We start from the raw sequence: 21618 nt of genomic DNA, 5'->3' as shown, positions 1-21618 counted from the left end.
TTTTTAAATTCTATAGACAATAGACCATTAAAGGTTTTTAAGCAGTAAAGTGATCTGGTCATACTTCTTAAGCAGAAGATTATTTTTTTTTTGGTAGCTATATAAAAGACAGAATGGGGGGGGGAGTTAAAACCTTTTAAAATTATAAATAATACAGGATGGTGGCAGTTTTAGTGGAAAAAATAAGTGACACGAGTTATTATAGACAAGACAACTCACTGGGAGTGAAAAAAGAGAAAGAGGAAATAACAAAAAATTCTCAAGAGAACCAAAAGTTTAAAAATTCATATGAAAGGCCAAAGTCATGAACACCTAAAAAAAGGACTAAGAAAAGGGAGTGGAATTTATGCACAGCCTTGAAAGACAGGAAGTATTTCAATAGGAGTTAAATAGAGAAGGATTATACTGTAGAAATGGAGCACAGGACATGAAAATATAAGAAATGGGTGAGAAGGCAAAATTTAAGGAATAATTTTATCTCAGTTTGGCTGAAATGTGAAATCAGTGAAAATGAGTTTAAGATTGGAAACAAACCTGTGATTTTCCTTACTAGAGGGAACTTCCAAATAAGGAAACTTCTACTCACTAACTCAGGCTGAGAAGTTCCCTGCAATTTACATTCTGAGTGGCTAATCTAGAAAAATTGGCTAAAGAAATAAAAAAAGAAATTGAAGCAATAACCACAGTAAAAAAAAAAAAAAAAAAAAAAAGGCCCAAGAGTTCACTAAAATTAAATGAAACAGTTGATTACTACCAAAATTTCAGAAAAGTTACATGATAATAAAATTTATTATAAATCTTTCCAGCACTAAATGAATATAGAAAAATAGTTTCATAGAAGTGATCAAATGAGCAATAAGGGAAAAAACTGAATTCAGTTGCTCACCAAGAACAAGTAATGCAAGAAGGACTCCCTAGTGGTGGGAAAAATAGAAAGCAGTTGGCTTTTTTTTTTCTTTTTGACCTGATCTTTCTTGTGCAGCTTGATAAATGTGGAAATATGCTCAGAAGAACTGCACGTGTCTAACCTATATTGGATTACTTGCTGTTATGGGAGGGGGAAGAAGGGAGGAAAAAAAAATGTAACAAGGTTTTGCAAGGATGAATGTTGAAATCTATCTTTGCATGTATTTTTAAAAATAAAAAGCTATTATAAAAATTATAAAATAAAAATAATAATTAAGAAAAATTTTTAAAAATAGAAAGTAGTTTGGCAGAAAATGAACTTAGATCAGCATCTTATACCATAATCCATAATAAGTTCTAAAGAATATACAACCTAAATATAAAAGATCACATGATTTTTTTAAAAAGGGGAATCATAAAAGGTAGTACTTTTCAAAATTATAGTTCAGAGGGAGAGGAGAATGCTTTCTTTTAAAAAAATGTTATTGATAATGTTATGTTTTATAGCTGAATCCCTTCTCCCTCTTCTAGAGAATAATCCCTAATAACAATTAAGGGGGAAAGGAGAGGAAGAGAAGGGAGAAGGAAAAAATCCAGTAAACCTATTAGCAAAAAAAAAAAAAATCTAATAATAAATGAAATATTCCATACCAATGAATACAATTCCTGAAAGAGAGTGGGGAAAATAAATTTGGTCTTTGTAATTTTGCAACACAGATGTAAGATTTTTTGAGATTGTTGGGTTTTTTTTTTCCTTTACATTGCTACAGTTACTATGTATATTGCTTTCGGAATCTGCTTACTTAATAGTTTTCAGTTCATGGAAAGTAACTATTATGCTTCTCTGTATTTATAGTTTTTTTTAAACACAGTAATATTTCATTATATTCATGTACCACAATTTGTTTATCCCACCCTCCTATCCTGGTTATATACTGTGTTTCCAGTTCTTTGTTACCACTAAAAAAGTGTGGTTATAAATATTCAAGTAGATATGGAATCTTTTGTCCATAACTTCCTTAAGTTATAGCCTAATAACAAAATCTCTGGACATTTTATGTAAATAATTGCAAGTGATTTTTCAGAATGGTTATCCACTTGTATTTCTATAAATAATGCACTAGTATGCCCATCATCCCACAATCCCTCCAATGTTGATATTTGTCAGCTTTACCAATTTTCAAGGGGAAGGGAGGAAATTAAATCTTGTTTTGATTTGTATTTCTCATTAGTTATTCAGAGCATCCTCTAACCTCTGCACTAATAGGGAGAAATGGGAAAATTCTTAACCAAACAAGGGAAAAAATAGAATATGCAATAGAAAATTGTTAAATCTGACTATACATTTTAAAAAAAACGTTTGGGGGCAGCTAAGTAGAATACTGGATAGAGCACCAACCCTGAAGTCAGGAGGACCCAAGTTCAAATCTGGTCTCAGACACTTAACACTTCCTAGTTGTATGACCCTGAGCAAGTCACTTAACCCTAATTGCCTCAGGGGGAAAAAATTGCACTAAATCAATGCAGCTACAAAGGAAACTGTCAAATGGGAAAAATAAAAATAAAAAATCTGTATATAGAATGTCTAATATATCCAAGATATATACTGGACAGAGAATTAATTCAAATAATTAAGATCAAGAATCATTTTCCAAGAGATTAAGTAATCAGAGAATATGAACAATTTTCAAATGCAAACTATCAACAATACAATGAAAGACTACACCAAATCATTAAAAAGAAAAAAGTAAATGTAAATAACTCCGTGGCTGCATCTCACAACTAACAATTTGGGAGTACTACATTTAAGACAAAAAGTTAATGCATTGGAGTTTTGGAAAGCCAATTATACTAACACATTGTTGGGGAAACTGTAAATTGATCAGCCATTCTGGAAGTCAATCATGTTAAGACATTTTGGGTTCCACTATAAAAATCACACAATCATATCAGAAAATCCCATGAAATTATACAAGAAAATCACTCAATAATTCAACTTCTTTGACTTTTGAGATCTTACTACTGGCATATTTCCCAAAAAGGTCAGATAGACAGATCCTGTATATACCAAAATATTTTGTATTAATAGAAAATTAATGAATAAAGGAAAGGGGCATTTGAAATAAACAGGAAAAAATTTCTATAAAGTGAAATAAACAGAACAAGGAAATAATGTATATAATAATCAAGATAATATACATGTAAAAAAAAAAAATTGAAACAGTGCTGAATGTTTTAGGTTTGCAATACCTAATCTGAACCCAAGAAAGAGAAAATTTACCTCTTTTCCTTCAAGTGATGGGAGGCTATGCTATCATAGTCTCAATGTGTCACTTGGTTCTACTGTATACACTTGTAACAAGGGAAGGCTAATTGAATTAGGAGATGTAGTATATCAAAAAATGATGATGAAGGAGATAGAATTGTTTTATCTGGAGAAATAGCTAATAAGCCAGTTTGACATCTTCAAATAATGCAGAGGTGAGAATAAAGTGCTTTAGGAATAACAATCTTGCAGCTTTAAGAGGATTAGAGAAGGGATTAAGGGGGAAGAAATCAGGAAAACTAATTAGCAGACTATTCCAATCAAGTTCAAGAGTTACTGACTGATGGAAAAGTTATTTTTTGAATGCTTACTAAATTCCAGGTATTATGTTAAATGCTGGGAATACAAATTCAAAAACCATGATATTCTCAGTCTTAAATGAGTGGAAACAATATACTTTTTTTCTGGAGGATGTTTTTGTACAGAAAGTTACAGAGATGCTGAGTGGAATCACTGAGCAACTGACAAATTTCTTTCAGGAATGATAGTTGGATTTGATCGTTTTCCCCATAGTTAGTACTGTTTAAGTCCTGATTGATTCACTGATTGATTGTAAAAGGGAAATAGTATGTAAAACAGGGATAATACAGGTATGGCATGAAAGTGGTAGGAAAGCAGCATTAAGTAGGTGGCAATTGGACTACCTATGAAGAATTATGACTAATCAGGAACAAGGGTCCAGTGGGAAACTAATCTTAAGTGTGCAGTATAAAATTGAGGAAAGGTGATAATGATCTGACTTGGATGATGAATGCTAAGAGGAAAAATTTAAGGCCAAGAAAGAGGGATAAGAATAGGCTTTTTAAAAAATGGTCTTTTGGGATTTGGAATATCAAAGTAGCCTTACAGAACAGTTTTATTCAAGTGGTGGCAGTTGGAAGCCAAATTGAAAAGAAATGAGGAGTTTGACAACTTTTTTTTTTCTAGTATGCCTGTGAATGGAATTGAAGAGATACATACCAACAGGTCAAATGGAAGGATCATTTGTAAGTTTGTTTCCTGGTTTGTTTTGTTAAGGATAAGGGAGAAGTAGGAATGTTTGTAAGCAACAGGGAAGGACTTAATGAATGAGAAAATATTAAAAATTTGGGAAAGAAGATTATCAAAGTCTTAAGTTCTTGCAAATGGGGCATTTTTAAATCACTAAGGGCAGAAGTAGATGGGTTAGTTTTGTGAAGGTCAATTATTCCTTTGAAACAGATGCAAAAGAGGAAATTTTAAGGCAGAATTAAGTTCCTACTATTGCAAAAGCTCTGGGATTCTGAAGATGTAAAATAACAGTTTAGTATCTATTGCGTAGGATGGGAGGGGGAGAGAAAGAGTGAGAGAATACAACAGGTATGCTATTAAGTAAGAATTATACAAGATAATCAAGATGCAAAAACAAATCATAAATCTAACCAAGTTTTAGCACCATGCCTAGTTTTGTCACCCATTAATATGTTAAGCTATTGTGATGGTTTATGTGGTAAAGAGCTGGTGAAATTATATAAAAAAGACTTTATTTTGTTTCAGGGTTGGCTTGCATTTTTTTAATTTGGACTTGCTAAGAGGATCACCTAACCTCTCAATTCACCAAGTAAGTCTCTTGTTGCAGAGATGATGATGTACATTTGTAGAGGGAGTTTCTTTACCTGACTAATCTCTGTAGGACTGAAATTATAGGTTCAGTCACCATTCCCAATCCCTATCCTTATCCCAACAAAGTTATAGATAGGTTTCAACGCAATAAATAATTCTTAAATATCTATCTTGTGTGTTAGGCACTGTGGTAGATTTTAGACCAAAACCCAAACATTTTCTTTCTTCAATATAGATAGATAGAAATTTCAATAATCAAAGTACAAACAAATGGCGCGATGAGAAAAAAAGTCTGTTAAAAAAAAAATATGGCACCTGAACTATATCTGGAAGAGGCAGAAGTTAGGAAGGAGTACGTTCTAAATATAGAGAACTGTGGTACAGAAGCAAAAGATGTAATGTAGGGAGCATTTTTATTGAACCAGCGATTTAGTAAAGTGGAATATGAAACAAGAATTGATAAGCATAATTGTAAAGGGATTTCTGCACCAGGTTGGTGATGATGATGGCTGAGATGATACAAAGTTTCCTTTCCAAATTTTTGATTTTTTTTTGTGGCTCAAAGTTTTTATTCTTCAATATTCCCTATTGTAAAATATCCTATACCTTAAGATGTTAAATTATTGCCAATAAGGAAAAAAAAGCTATCACAATATGGAAAAGTAGGAATAATAAAGAGATTCACAAACTAAGAGTACATAGTAAATATTAACAGAACTGGATTTTCTTTAATTCTCATGGTGCTGATTCTGGCATGCAAATACATAATCTAAATACAAATGTACTACAGGTTTACACCATGTGAAGCTCTACCTAGAAGTCATTTGCTTTTTCATTACACAAATGAGGAAAGTGAAGTCCAGGAAATCAACTAAACAGATAGTAAAGTAACAGGGTCATTCTAACCCAACACATAAAAATTTTTTGAACTGATATATCTAACCAATATACTTTAAGAAATACATAATAGTATCATAGACATCACAATTTTAATAATCTAAGTTTCATTCATTTAAGAAATACTTATTGGGCATCTAGTAAATTCAAAGCAATATTTGTGTATGCATATATTAAAAGAATTTTCTGTGTGCTACAAAATTCAACAAATACTGAACACAATTTTGTTAAACAAAATTGAACAAAGTAAAGAAAAAAATTTAAATATCTGCAAATGAACAACAAATGACTAATACTGAAGGTCAAAATATGTGAAAGATGCAAACAAAAAGTTTATTTAGCATGAAGTAAAAGAATATAACAAGGAGTAATAAGGTTTCATTTTGAGTACCATTTGAGAAATTATAAATGGCATCTACAATGTCAGGGATAATTTACTACATACAGCTAAGATGACTTCACTAAAGCAAAGATGTCTTTCACCTTACTGAACATAAATAGCTTATTTTCTTAATTTAACTTAGTATTATAAAAAATTTACTATTGAAAAAAGTCTTTTAAAAATTTTTTTAATTAAGTCTTTTTTTTTAAAAGCCCTAAATTGGGGGCAACTAGATGGCACAGTAGATAGACCACTGGCTCTGGGCTCAGGAGGGCTACAGTTCAAATCTAACCTCAGATACTTAATACTTACTAGCTGTGACTCTGGGTAAGTCACTTAAATAATAATATATATGAAAAGCACCTAATTTTAGTTGAAAAATATATGTTTTTTAAAAGTACTCTCAGGGCTTGAGGAACATAATATTCTACTAGGAAGATACATGAGTCACAGCTAATCAAATACACAATTTCAAGGAAGATGGAGCAGTAACAACTGCTGAATCAGAAATTTCTCCATAGTAAATAGCACCTGAACTGAGCCTTTGAAAAGTTAAGCATAATAAGAGTTGAGGAGGAAGTAGATCAACTGTCAACCAATAAGCATGGATTTGAGTTCAAAACAAAAGCTTTATTAAAAAAAAAAAAATGGTTCCTGCCCTCAGGAAGCCTCCATTCTAATGCATGTTGAATGTTATTCTGTAAAAAGGACAACAAAGGGAAATGGAATGTCAATTTAGAACAGTTCATAGGGCTTACTTGGTTAGAATACAGTTTGTGTTGAGAGTGATATGAAAGAGTTGGAAAAGTAGATGAGTCAGATTGTAAAGAATTTCAAATTCTGAACTAGAGAGTTTGCATTTTATTGTATAAGCAATAGAGACACAGAAATTTTTCTAAATAAAAGATACATAGTCAAAACTCTTAAAAATATTCATTTGACACAGAAAAGAGATGCTACAAAGGTAGAATCACAAAATGTGGAACAGACAAGAAAAGCAAAGAGTCAAAGCTGACTAAAATTTTTAATCTAATGTAGAAAAATGATGTTATCCTCAAATATATTTATGTGTACCTAAATGTGTGCATATACATATACATATGTGTGTGTACATGTCTGAAAAAGATGGATTAGGAAGGGGAAGACTGAGCATCATTTTGGACATAAAGATTTTGGAACTCTGATGCAAAATCAAGAGGAGATATCCAGCAGCCACTTGATAATCTGAGATGAGTTTCTGAGAAAATATAGTACCAGATATATAGATTTGGAAGTTTATCTGTATAGAGATAACTGAACCCATGAGAGCTGAGATTAAAGAGAATGAAAAGAAAGAGAATCCCTCATGCTTAAGGGACAAGGGATGATGAACCAGAAAAGGAGAATTAAAAAGATCAATCAGATAAAAGAGGGAGGAAAACAGAAAGAAAAGGAAAAGAGAAGATATAAGAATCAGGAATTGATTATGTGTCAGATACCACAAAGAAATCAAGTAATATGAGAATTGAGGAAAGACCATACTATTTAATAGGAAAGAATTTAGTAGTCATTTTGGGGAGACAAATTTTAAAAATTTAAAACCTACAAGGACTGACAATATGAAGTCTTAGCATCTTTATTTTAGAGATTGAATTAATTGAAATCCTAAAAGGTCAAACAATTTGTTCAGAGCCACTCAACTAATTAAAAGAGAAGACTAGAAATCAAATACTACTTTCCACCAGTCAAGAGTTCTATCACACTGTATATAAATCCACAAAAAATGTGAGAATGGAATTGTACATTTTCATCCTCATAAACATGAGACATGTTTTTCTATTAAGAACCACATGGAAGGGGAGAGGGGAAAGAGGGGATCAGAGATGGCAAAGAACACAATTATGTTTTTAATCAAGCATAATGAAAGAAATAGTCTTAAATCCAACTTTCATGGTCTTGTGAATAAATCACTTCTTGTTCTGAATTTGAGGTGAAAGGAATATATACACACTTAGAATGATCCGCCAAATGCCTAGCAACAGGAAATTTCTTCTTTTACTTATATTGTCCACTATTGTTATCTCAAAACGGAGTAAAACAGACCATGGGATCTTGAAAGCTGTGAAGTTCTACATAAAAATTTGTCCAATACTATCTCTGCAAATTCTTTCAATTGAAGCCTAGCTAAGCTGGGTTAAAATTAACATAGAAAATTGGAGACCAAAAGATAAAATTTTCAGAAATGGAAACTCACAAAACCTGGAGAGGCTGAGATCTGCATTGGAACAAGGAGGATCCAGAATGATGAAACCACAAAATAACCAATTGTTCATCTCACACTTTATGTAATATTCAAATTAATCTGTGACTTCATCTATCTATTCTCTGAATTGAAGATCACAATCCATCTCTTCACAGCAGGGGGCACTCCCTTGTTTGATTCTTATTCATGCCTTCCTATAAAAGTTGTTATTGGGGGGAAGGGAAGGAAGAAGGAGGTTTAAGCTGTTCATTGCCTGGTGTCATCACAATGTCAAATGTTATCACATCTATCTTCTTTTTCAGTCAAACACATTTTCTTTTTACCGCATTAAAAAATGAAATACATCTTTGGAATATGTTAAGTGAAATAATAACAGAATTAGAAAAACCTTCCCTTAAATTTTAACTTTTAGCCTAAAATAATCATTTCTGGTTAAGTATGAAAATTAATTTGATTATGAAAATTGATTGATTGGAAAATTACATTTTCTTTATATTCAAGTCTAATTTTTCATGTTCCCCAAATCCCAATACAGTACCCTTAACTGAATACCAAATGACCCTTCCCTTAGTCCAGGTTTCAATTCTGATTCATTTAATAACTGACTAACTAGTACATGAATAAGACTATAAAAGCTTTTTAATTTACTGTAAAGATTTTTCATAAAACTAATGTTTCTTGCTGTTAGCTTGCCCACCTCTTGGTGATTCTCATTATTGCATTCAGTATCTTGTTCTTCAGTTCTTCTTCAGTTCACCATCTATCTACTTGGGGTACAATTTCAAGTCATTATTCCATTGAACATGCATGCTAGTCTTCCAAATTATCAACCTCTTCAACTCCTATGACATTGTTCTCTACCTCACCATCTCCTGAAATTCCACTGTCTTCATGATTTTGAACTCTGAAATTCTACCCTCTTACCACAACCTATTGCCAAACTTATTTTCCTTTAATCCTTTCCTCTTCTTCATACTTCCTAAACCTCTTTGCCTCACTGAGTTCTCCAACCTTTCCTCTCTCGTCCCACATTCAGCTCTAGCCTCACTTTCTTCCATTCATACATCCAATAACAGGGTTGGCCAGTTAGTTCACCATACACTGTCATCTCTCCTTGAATTCTCTGCTAATCATTAAGGCAGGGTCAACTCTGCCATTGCTCTTTTCTGCTGTTATTTTAGGAACAGTGAAGGAAGTAACTTAGTCCTATTAAATGGGTGCATCATAAATTCAAGTTAAATAATTCCCTGCTACAAAGCAATGCTTGTATTCTTCCCAGCCACCTTTGTATCTCACAGAAGCTTTTCCAAATCTCTTCCTCCAGGCCCTAAACACCACTCCATTGACAAAACTAAAACTGTCAGAGGAATCCTCATCCTTGGTTTAATCTTTAAGGATGGGGTGACCCTACTACTTTACAATATTATTCTATTTACACCCCTTCTCTCATACTTCTCTATGTCTCAGAGGAATGGGCCACATATCATCATTCCTCTTTCATCTTTCATCTCACCTACCTATCGAAGGAGATTGTATACAAATATATACTGAGGATTCCTCACATGCTTAAAAAAAATCTTTGGTCCTGTTAATCCTAGAAGTCATGGTTTTACATTTCCCCTCACTTTCACTGTCAAGCTTCTATAGAGAGCTTATCTGTAGTAACTGCCTTGACTTCTTCACTACTCACTTCTTAAAATTCTTCTTAATCATGCTTTCAAATTTACTACTCTGGTAAAACTGCTTCTTCCAAGGTTACCTATCATCTTTAATTTCTACAGCAAATGGCCTATTTTGGGTCCTCATTCTCCCTGACTTGCTGACTACTTCCTCCTGCATATTCTTCTCTGTCTTAAGTTGACATTGTGTTCTCCTGGTTCTGCTCCCTGACAACCCCTGCTCCTATGAGATTATGATGTAATTATAGTATTAAGATCATTATTTTGAAATTTATCAAAATTTTTAGGTCATAATTTGAAAAAACTAGATAGCAACAATGGATAGTCATCATCTTGCATTCAGGTAGATCTGGGTTGGAATCTTGCCTTAGATACTTACCAAAGAGCTCTGTAACTTAATCTTTCTCAGCCCTAGTTTCTTCATCCGTATAATGAAGGTATTGAATAGCTTCTAAGGTCCTTTAAGTTCCAAATCCATCATCCCATGAACTGGTAGACCTGGGTTTGTCCAGGTTCTGTCACTTATTAGCTTTGTTACAATGGTGAAGTTTTTAAATATCTGTGTGTTACTTCTTCAACTACAAATGTAAACTAATAATATCTATACTGACTACCTCTCAGGACTGTTATGCTACCCAGATCAGATGTGTAAAGTAGAAACTCATTATAAACATTCTATATAAACACAATGCTACAAAAATTTGACAGTGAAGTACTGATTAACATTGAATTGTCAAATTATTGTTAATTAAAAAGAAAGTTTCACATTACCATTAGAAAATATTACAAATGTTTTCTTTTTTTATGTTGGTTAAGAAACTATCTGCTAAAGTTTTTTTTCCAAATTCTAAATTCTTTTCCCACAAAATTGGAGAAAATCAATCTACTGGTACCATTTAGTTGATTCAAATTATTCCTTAAAATTTTTTTATAAATCTCAGTTTTCATTTTAATATTATGACTATAAATTTTCAGATTCTGGAATGCAAAAATCAATTAGTTACTATTCAATGAATGTTTACATACAATTAATTTAATATTTTGTGATTTCCTTTGTTGCCACTCTATAGAACACTTTTCTATTTTGACCCAGGGAAAAAAATGTGGCTGTTTAACTTAGTAAGGCAAAACAAAACTAGCATTAGTATGATCCAATGCAATATTAATAGTCAATTTTAAAACAATAAAAAACCAGAATGGAATCCTAATTTGGATGAGTCTTTTCAAGTCTCATAAAGATTAAATAAGAGTCCTGAAATAAAGAAATTAAGCATAAAATACCCACCAAAAGGCAATAGTTATCAGAAATATTCATAAGCTTCCTACATTATAATAACAAACAAAAATGGAGCATAATTGCAGTTAACTGACAACTTACCTCAAATATACGTTCATTCACATTACACATACATAAAAACACATCAAATCTTTGAACAAAACAATCTATTTTCACCAAGCTATATATAAACACTAATTAGTTAAATGTACGGCCTATACTGCCTAGGTGGCAGTCATAGTCGTGGTTGTTGTTATTGTTATCTTTAGGTGGGGGAGCTATAGTTCTTATATGAAATGTCCGTAAAAGGCTAGGCTAACCTATTTTAGAAAGATTGACACAAACCTTATTCTGCAGTTGAGAGTAGATATTCCCACTGCAGCAGCACTGCCACTGACTTTGGCAAAATTTCTAAGGACAATAACAGAAATATTATATTCATCTAAGTAACGACAGTCTACAATACACACATTTTATGCATCTACATTTCTGACAGAGTATAGCCTACATATTCCCTTGGATTTCAGAAAAAGGCCACCCCTCTCTAGGCAAAAGGTTAATGTAACCTCTTCCAAATCCCTCCCCAGCCTCCAAAGACGGTTACCTTCATAAGTCCATTGTCAAATTGTACTCGCACGCCTCAAACCTCCATCCACATCCAAGTCTTAGGGGAGACCCGAAAATGTAAGCTAAATCCCCTACCCCACTATCCCTTACTCTAGGGTGTGGGTGTGTCTGTAGATAGCTCTAGTTTTCCACAAAGTCCAATGCAATCTTGCCCAAAGACTCAGACCCCAGCTCCTTCCCGGCCCCAAGATAAGCCGCCAGTAGCAGACGACCCCAGCCATCCCGGGCCGCAACCCTTCCTCTTTCTCCCCTCCCTGCCGGCCCCTCCCCCGCCGTGCGCACGCGCGTCCTGCGGTCCCTCCCTCTCTCTTTCCTCCCCCTTCGCCCTCTTTCCTCCCCCGCCCCCCGCCCCTCTCACCTTAAGCACTGGCCACCCCCTTATCCCGGGTCCGGAGAATCACCGGCCCATGAGGGAAGACAGGATATGTAAAGGAGGCGTTGGCAGCCAAGAATCCGCGTTGCTCCCCTTCGCCCCACAGGCCCCGACGGTCCCGAACAGTGTCTGTCACTGGCACTTCCCTGAGACGAGCCGGGAAGAGGCGCTGTACAGGGCCAGCCCAGCAAGCCCAGTCTGGCTCGGCGCAGAGTCCCGAGCTCGGTCCCACAGCCGCCTGAGATCGTTTCTGTCTTGGACTGCGCAGTCCGTGCACCGCGCCGCGCCGCGCCGCGCCGTACCGCTGCCGCCGCCGCCTCAGCCAATCCCTCCCCCCACCACAGCCAGCGCGACACTTAAGCAAGTTTTCGACAATCCGGAAAGCGAGGACGGAAAAGGCTTTCCCTCCTCCCACCCCCTCAGCAGCGATGAATTTCCTTCTGCGCTTGCGTGAGGTCCGATTCATCCTACTCTTCCGCCCCGCCCCCCACCTCCCATCTTTCCGCACACTTATCATTTCCAAAGCTCTTAAGATTTCATTTTCTTCGGTAATACTAATGATTTCTTCATCTTGTTAATTTTATAATTAAAAACCACAGTCATAGAATGTTTCTTGCATAATGACAATGGCAAATTCATAAAAAAGCATGTCTAATACTAAAATATTTTTTATTAAAATTTCCATTGCATAAACTAATAATTAAAAAAAAAATCTACTCGATGACACATGCTAATTTACACGAGCGCTGTTAAGGTGCGTTTGCCAGTGGTGTGGTAGAGACAACTAGTAATTTTTGAAACTGAGGCAAGGACCATGAAGCAGAAAAGACTCACAGCTCCGAGGGGAACGTCATACAAGAAGACAGATCACGAATTGTAAGGGTACGGAAAAGACTGATCAACTTAACCACACACACCCCCAGAATGGAACAATTTGGTAGCTTCCTATTTTTGATAATACAACCCACTCTGCAAGTCTACCAAAATGGCTGCCCTCTTATTCCTCAAACAGGAAATTTTATCTCCCATTAACAAGGTCTTTGCACTGTTTCTCATGCTAGTGTCAGTCTTTTTCAAATAAATTAGCCTAGTCTTCCATGAACATATCATATGAGAAGTATAGCCTCCTCCTCCCCCCCATAACCCAATAAGCATTTCATTTAATTACTATTAGTGTTTATAGCTTAGTATAAATAAATTGTATTGTTTTAAGATTCCAAGTGTAATATGAGTAAATATATATTTGAAATTTTTCTTCCCTTTGCCTTGGAATTCTTAGTTTCCTTATAGTTCAGCTCTAATATTACTACCTATATAAGGCCTTTCCTTTTTTTTTTTTTTTTTTTTTTAATAAGGCCTTTCCTGATACTTTCAGCTGCTAGTGCTTCCACTATCCCAAATTAGTTTTAACTTATTAAGTACTTATCCATGTGTGCATATATCTCTATTATAGCCTGTAAGCTCCTTTAGGATAGAGACTTGCTTTTTTTCTTTTTTTAATCTTTGTGTTTCCATTTCTTAGCACAGTGCTGGGTGTTATGTAGAATGTAATTATCTCACTATGGGATGTACAGTTTTTTGCATGCTACCTCTCAAATTAGACAATAAGGACATTTGTGTCCTTTGCATATAGCACAGTATCTGGCATAGAGAAAATACAAAATAACATGCCTGACTGACATTGATTGATTTCTAGATATTGAGTTCAGTTGTTTCTGCACTATGAACAATTCAGAAGCCTCATTACTTAGAAGTGGTAAACACTCAAGCAAACAGAATAATGTTTAGAGGAATGGGAGTAAAAGATTTAGTTTCCAACCAAAAAATCAATAGAGATAGAAGAAAAACCAATTAAAGAAATGAAGGAATAGAAATGTAGGAGAATTATAGGAGAGAAATCAACAGCTTGGAAAAGGAAGCACAAAAATTGGCTTGAAACAGTTAATACTTAAAAAAATAGAATTGGCAAAATAGAAAAGAAATTCATTGAAGAAAATAATTGCTTTAAAAATGAAATTGGACAAATGGAAATGGAGGTAAAAAAAAAAACTGAAAAAAAGTATTCATTAAAAATAGAGTTGGACAGGGAGAAGCTAATAATTCCATGAGACATCAAGTATATAAGTCCTCATTGGAAAAACAACAAACTTGGAAAATGGATAAGAAGAGATAATTTAAGAATTATTGGACTGCCTGAAAGCCATGATCAAAAAAAAAAAAAATAAAAAGGAGCCAGGACAGTATCTTTTAAGAAATCATCAAGGAAAACTGCTATAATATACTAGAAGCAAGGAGTAAAAACGTCATTAAAAGAATCCATCACTTCCAGAAAAAAATCCATCACTTCAAGCATATTGGAGCTAAATTCCACAATTATGTCAAGGAGAAAATACTGCAAGCAAGGAGAAAGACAATTGATTCAAAAAGCATCAAGGAACCACAGTCAGGAGTACCCAGGGCTTAGCAGCTTCTACATTAAAGGATCAGAGGACCTGAAAGATAATATTCTGGAAGGCAAAGGATCTTGTACCAAAACAAAGAATCAACTATCCAGAAAAATTGAGCATAATCTTTCAGGGTAAAAAGATGGACATTCAATGAAATAGGAGACTTTGAATGATTTCCGATGAAAAGACCTAAACTAAAGAGAAAATTTGTTCTTCAAATATAAGGTCCAAGAGAAGCATAAGAAGGTAAACAGAAAAAGAAAAAAAAATGTTGAAGATTAAATTGTTTACATCCCTACATGGGGAAGATGATATTTATAACTCTTGAAAATAATATCTTGGTTAGAGCAGTTAGAAGGGGTATACAGAGATGTGATAATATAAAAAAGATAGGGTTGGAAAAAGGATTGTACTAGGAAAAGACAAAAGGGGAGCTGAAATGAGGCAAATTACATCACATGAAGAGGCAAAAGAGACTTAGAGAAAGTTATTGCAGTAGGAGGAAAGAAAGAAAAAAGATGAGTCTTGTTTGAACCTTAATTTCGCTGAATTTGGCTAAAAAAATGAATAATATACACTATAGTTGGGTATAGAAATTTATCTTATAGAAGCAGCTAGAAGGAACAGTAGATAGGAAGCCTAAGTTCAAATCCAACCTCAGACACTTAGTATTTCCTTAGCTGTGTGACCCTGGCCAAATCACTTAACCCTAATTGTCTCAGCAAAAAATAAAATAAAATAAAACAAAATAAAAGGTATCTTACATTGTAGAGAAGTAGGAGGGAAAACAGAAAACAAAAGAGGGGTGTATAGAAGGAAGGGTAGATTGGGGGAAACGGGGATTGGAAGGAAAATATTAATGAGGAGAGAAAGGATGAAAGGAGAGAGAAAATACATAGTTGGAAATCATAACAATGAATGTGAATGAGATAAACTCTCCCATAAAACAGAAATGGTGAACAAAGTGTATTAAAATCCAGAATCCTTCAGTATGTTGTTTACAAGAAATACTTTTGAAGTAGAAAGATACACACAGACTAAAAGGTAAAAGGCTGGAGCAGAATATAATATATTTCAGCTGAAATTTTAAAAAAAAAGTAGCATAGCAATCCTAATCCCAGACAAAGCAAAAGCAAAAATAGATCTAATTAAAATAATTAAGGAAATAAATTACATCTTGCTAAAGGGTGTCATAGACAATGAAGCAATATCAACATTAACATATATGTGTAACAAGTGATATAGCATCCAAATTCTTACAGGAGAAATTAAGTGAATTATCAGAAGAAATAAAAAACTAAACTATATTAGTGGGGGATCTTAACCTCCTGCTCTCAGAAAGAGATAAAACTAACCATAAAATTAAAAAAGGAAGAAGTTAAAGAAGTGAATATAATTTTAGAAAATTTAGATGTGATAGACTTCTGCAGAAATCTGAATGGGGATAGAAAGGAATATATCTTTTTTCTCAGCATTACATGGTATCTTCACAAAAAAATGACCATATATTGGAGCATAAACATCTCACAATTAAGTGTATAAAAGTAGAAATATTAAATGCATCCATTTCAGATAATGATGCAATGAAAATTACATGTAATAAAGAGCCATTAAAAATAGAACAAAAGTTAATTAGAAACTAAATCATCTCATCCTATAGAATGAGTGAACAAAACAACAAATCAAATAATAATTTCATCCAAGAAAATGACAATGATGAGAAAACATAATAAAACTTATGGGATACAGCCAAAGCAAGTTATTAGGAAAAATTTTATATATCTCAGTGCTTACATCAATAAAATAGAGAAAGAGCAGATCAATTTATTGGTCTGGCAACTAAAAAAGCTAGGAAAAAAAAAAACAAATTTAAATTCCCAATTAAATACCAAATTAGAAATTCTGAAAATTAGAAGAGAAATAAAATTTAAAGTAATAAAACTATTTAACTAATAAATAAAATTAAGAGTTAGTTTTATGAAAAAACAATAAAATATATCAATAAACAGTTAATTTGATTAGAAGGAAAGAAAAAATCAAATTACCAATATCAAAAATGAAGAGTGAATTTACAACCAATGAAGAGGAAATTAAAACAATAATTAGGATTTATTTTGCTTAATTATGTGCCAATAAATCTGACAATCTAATTGAAATGAATGAATAGTTACAAAAATATAAATTGCCCAGATTAATATTAGTGGAAATAAAATACTTAAATAACCCCATTAAAAAAAAAGAAATTGAATAAGTCATCAATGAACTCTCTAAGGGAAAAAAATCTCTTTCAAATGAATTCTACCAGACATTTAAAGAATAATGAATTCCATTACCATATAAACTATTTGGAAAAATAGGGGAAGAAGGAGTCCTACCAAATTCCTTTTATAACATAGATATGGTAATGATACTAGGTGATGAAACTAGGAAGAGGCAAAACAGAGAAGAAAATCACAGACCCATTTCCCTAATGAATATTGATGCAAAAATCTTAAAATATTAGCAAAGAAATTACAGCAACTTATCACAAGGATAATATATCATGATCAAGTAGGATTTATACCATAAATGCAGGGCTGATTCAATCAATATCAGAAAAACTATCAGTATAATTGACCATATCAATAAGGAGACTAACAGAAATCATATGATTATCTCAATAGATGAAGAAAAAGCTTTTGACAAAATATAAGACTCATTCCTATAAAAATTACTAGGAGCACAGGAACATATGGAATTTCCCTTAACATGATAAGCAGCAACTCTCTAAAAATCAGTAAGCATTATACATAATGGATGATAAGGCAGATGCATTCCCAATATGACCAGAAACAAAGTTGCCCATTGTCACCTCTATTATTCAGTATAGAAATGTTAGGGTTAGCAATAAGAAAAGAAACTGAAGGAAATAGTGTAGATAATGAGGAAATAAAACTATCAGTCTTTGCAGATGATATGATGGTATACTTAGAGAATCAACTAAAAATTTAACTACTTGAAATAATGGATAACTTTAGAAAAATCATAGGATATAAAATAAACTCACATAAATCATCAGCATTTCTATATATTATCAACAAAATCCATCAGCAAGATATAGAAAAAGAAATCCCATTTAAAATAATTGAAGATAAAAAAAAATATTTGGGATCTACTTGTCAAGGCAAAACCAAGAATTATATGAACAAAATTATGAAACACATTTCACACAAATGAAGTTAGCTCTAAACAACTGGAAAAATATCAAGTGCTCATGGGTAGGCTGAGCTAATATAATAAAAATGACAATTCTACCTAAATTAATCTACATATTAGTGCCATACCAATCAAACTGCCAAGAAATTACTTTATAGAACTAGAAAAAATAATAAAAAAAATTCATCTGGAAGAACAAAAGGTTGAAATGGGTTCATGACTTAGACATAAATACTAACATTATAAGCAAATTAGGAAAACATGGGATAGTCAACTCTCAGATCTATGGAGAGGAAATTATGGCTAAAGAAGAACTGGAGAACATTATGAAATGCAGAATAAATAATTCTGATTTCATTAAATTAAAAAGGTTTTGTACATACAAAACCAATGTAGCCAAGACTAGAAGGAAAGCCAAAAACTTTTTTATATCCAGATTTTGATAAAGTCCTCATTTCTACAGCATATAGAAAATTGATTCAAGTACAAGCCATTCTTCAACTGATTAGTGATCAAAGGATATGAACAGAGACTTTTCAGATGAAGAAATTAAAGTCATTTCTAGTCACATAAAAAAATGCTCTAGAATATATTGAGAGAAAAGGAAAGGGAAAAGTGGAATGGCGCAAAATATGTACCATAAAAAAAGAGGCAAGAAAAAACTTTTATTCGTTTTGGTCATGTATACTTATTGTGTATCTAATTTATATTTTAATATATTTAACATCTACTGGTCATCCTGCCATCTAGGGGAGGGGCTGGGGGGGTAAGAGGTGAAAAATTGGAACAAGAGGTTTGGCAATTGTTAATGCTGTAAAGTTCCCCATGCATATATCCTGTAAATAAAAGGCTATTAAAAATAAAATAAAAGAAAAAAAAAAAAGAAAAAACTTTTATTGTGGAGGGGAAGAAGAGGAGGACAGGGAGAGTGATTGAATCTTACTCTCATTGGAATTGGCTCAAATAGGAAATAACATACATATTCAATAGGGGGTATAGAAATCTATCTTACCCTGTAGGAAAATAGGAAGGAGAAATGGGATATGGGGGGGTGGGGGAGAGGGGAAGGAGGGAGGGTGATAAAACAAAGGGCATATTGGGGAAAGGAGTGGTCACTAGCAAAACATTTTTGAGGAGGGACAGGGTGAAAGGAGAGAAAATAAATGGAGGGGAAATATAATTAGCAATAATAATTATAAAAAATTTTCAAAGCAAATTTCTCTGATGGAATATTAATGTTCTCTGGAAAATAAACAGGATTCTCTCAGAAAAAAAATTGGAAAGTCCTCCATAAACAAAGTGAAATATACTGTATACTTTGTTATTCTCAGTAGTGTAATCATCCATACCTACTCTGAAGAATTTATGATGAAAAATCTTATCCATACCCAGAGAAGGAACTGATCCAATCTGAATATATATTGGAGATTCTCTATTATTCTATCTCTTTATTTTTATTTTAATTTTTCTTGAGGGCTTTTTACTTTAATTAGGATAGGAGATCTATGTTTTCTTTTACAACTTGACTTTTATGGTCACTTCATATACACTTCACATGTGGTTTCTTAATTGTGGGTAGGGATAAGGAAGAGAACCTAAAACTCAAAAAATCTTAAAAACAAATATAAAAAAATTTTTTTAATTGTTTTGAATGTAACTGAAGAAAACATTAAATAAATTAATTAAAATTTAAAAAGAAAGAAAAAAGCTCTAAATCACTATTGATTAGAGAAATGCAAGTTAAGATAACTTTGAGGTACCACTTCATACCTCTCAGATTGGCTAAGATGACAGGGAAAGATAATGATGAATGTCGGAAGGGAATGTGGAAAAACTGGGATATTAAGGCATTTTTGGTGAAGTTGTGAAATGATACAGCAATTCTAAAGAGAAATTTGGAACTATGCCCAAAGTGTTATCAAAGTGTGCACATCCTTTGATTCAGCAGTGCCACCGCTAGGTTAATATTCCAAAAGAAATCATAAAAGAGGGAAAAGGATCCAAATTTGTGCAAAGATGTTTATGGCAGTCCTTTTTGAAGTGGCAAAGAACTGGAAATTAAGTGGCTACCCATCAGTTAGGAAATGGTTGAATAATGATATATGAATATAATGGAATATTATTATTCTATAAGAAATGATCAGAGGCTGATTTTAGAAAAAGCTGGACTTACATGAACTGTTGCTGAGTAAAGTGAGAATGAAGAGAACATTGTACACAGCAACAACAAGATTATGTGATGATCAATTGTGACAGACTTGGTTCTTCTCAACAATGAGATAATTCAAGGACATGCCAATAGACTTGAATGGAAAATGCCATCCACATTCAGAGAGAGAACTCTGGAGAATGAATGTGCATCAAAGTATAATGTTTTTACCTTTATTTGTTTGTTTACTTTCTTTTTTTTCTTATGAATTTTCCCCTTTTGATCTGATTTTTCTTGCATATCACAAATATGGAAATATGTTAAAATAATTGCACATATTTAATCTATATCAGATTGCTTGCTGTCTTCAGGAAAGGGGAGTTAAGGAGAAAGAAAAATTTGGACTAATGCAGACAAGATTAGAAGGGAAGCAATAAACTGGGAAAATATTTTTACAGTCAAAGGTTCTGATAAAGGCTTCATTTCCAAAATATATAGAGAATTAACTCTAATTTATAAAAAATCAAGCCATTCTCCAATTGAAAAATGGTCAAAGGATATGAACAGACAATTCTCAGATGAAGAAATTGAAACTATTTCTAGTCATATGAAAAGATGCTCCAAGTCATTATTAATCAGAGAAATGCAAATTAAGACAACTCTAAGATACACCTACACACCTGTCAGATTGGCTAAGATGACAGGAAAAAATAATGATGATTGTTGGAGGGATGCGGAAAACTGGGACATTGATGCATTGTTGGTGGAGTTGTGAACGGGTCCAACCATTTTGAGAGTAGTTTGGAACTATGCTCAAAAAGTTATCAAACTGTGCATACCCTTTGATCCAGCAGTGTTACTACTGGGATTATATCCCAAAGAGATTATAAAGAAGGGAAAGGGACCTGTATGTGCACGAATGTTTGTGGCAGCCCTTTTGTAGTGGCTAGAAACTGGAAACTGAATGGATGTCCATCAGTTGAGAATGGCTGAATAAATTGTGGTATATGAAAATTATGGAATATTACTGTTCTGTAAGAAATGACCAACAGGATGATTTCAGAAAGGCCTGGAGAGACTTACAGAACTGATGCTGGAGTGAAATGAGCAGGACCAGGAGATCATTATATACTTCAACAACAATACTAGATGATGACCAGTTCTGATGGATCAGGCCATCCTCAGCAACGAGATCAACCAAATCATTTCTAATGGAGCAGTAATGAACTGAGCTAGCTATGCCTCAGAAAAATAATTCTGGGAGATGACTAAAACCATTACATTAAATTCCTAATCCCTATATTTATGACACATGCATTTTTGATTTCCTTCACAAGCTAATTGTACAATAATTCAGAATCTGATTCTTTTTGTACAGCAAAATAATGTTTTGGTCATGTATACTTATTGTGTATCTAAGTTATATTTTAATATATGTAACATCTACTGGTCATCCTGCCATCTAGGGAGGGGTGGGGGAGGTAAGAGGTGAAAAATTGGAACAAGAGGTTTGGCAATTGTTAATGCTGTAAAGTTAC

General features: G+C 33.3%; 1 protein-coding gene across 8 annotated transcripts in view; it reads right to left on the bottom strand.

Moving 5' to 3' along the window:
• Positions 1-21618, bottom strand: part of RNF111 (ring finger protein 111) — a 140477-nt gene that overhangs the window by 67627 nt on the left and 51232 nt on the right. For 3 of the 8 annotated variants that reach the window (XM_023498485.2, XM_003755708.4, XM_012543760.3), the window contains exon 1: positions 12275-12614. The exons of 1 other annotated variant lie outside the window; for it this stretch is intronic. The gene's annotated coding sequence lies outside the window, so the exon portion shown is untranslated. Of the gene's footprint in view, positions 1-8325; positions 8741-11634; positions 11701-11893; positions 12178-12274; positions 12616-21618 lie in introns of those variants that run through there. 4 more of the 8 variants (XM_031955283.1, XM_012543750.3, XM_023498488.2 and 1 more) reach the window with 4 other exon arrangements.

The sequence above is a fragment of the Sarcophilus harrisii genome, chromosome 2 (assembly GCF_902635505.1).
Source record: "Sarcophilus harrisii chromosome 2, mSarHar1.11, whole genome shotgun sequence".
NCBI lineage: Eukaryota > Metazoa > Chordata > Mammalia > Dasyuromorphia > Dasyuridae > Sarcophilus > Sarcophilus harrisii.
This window is presented reverse-complemented; position numbering and strand designations above follow the sequence as displayed.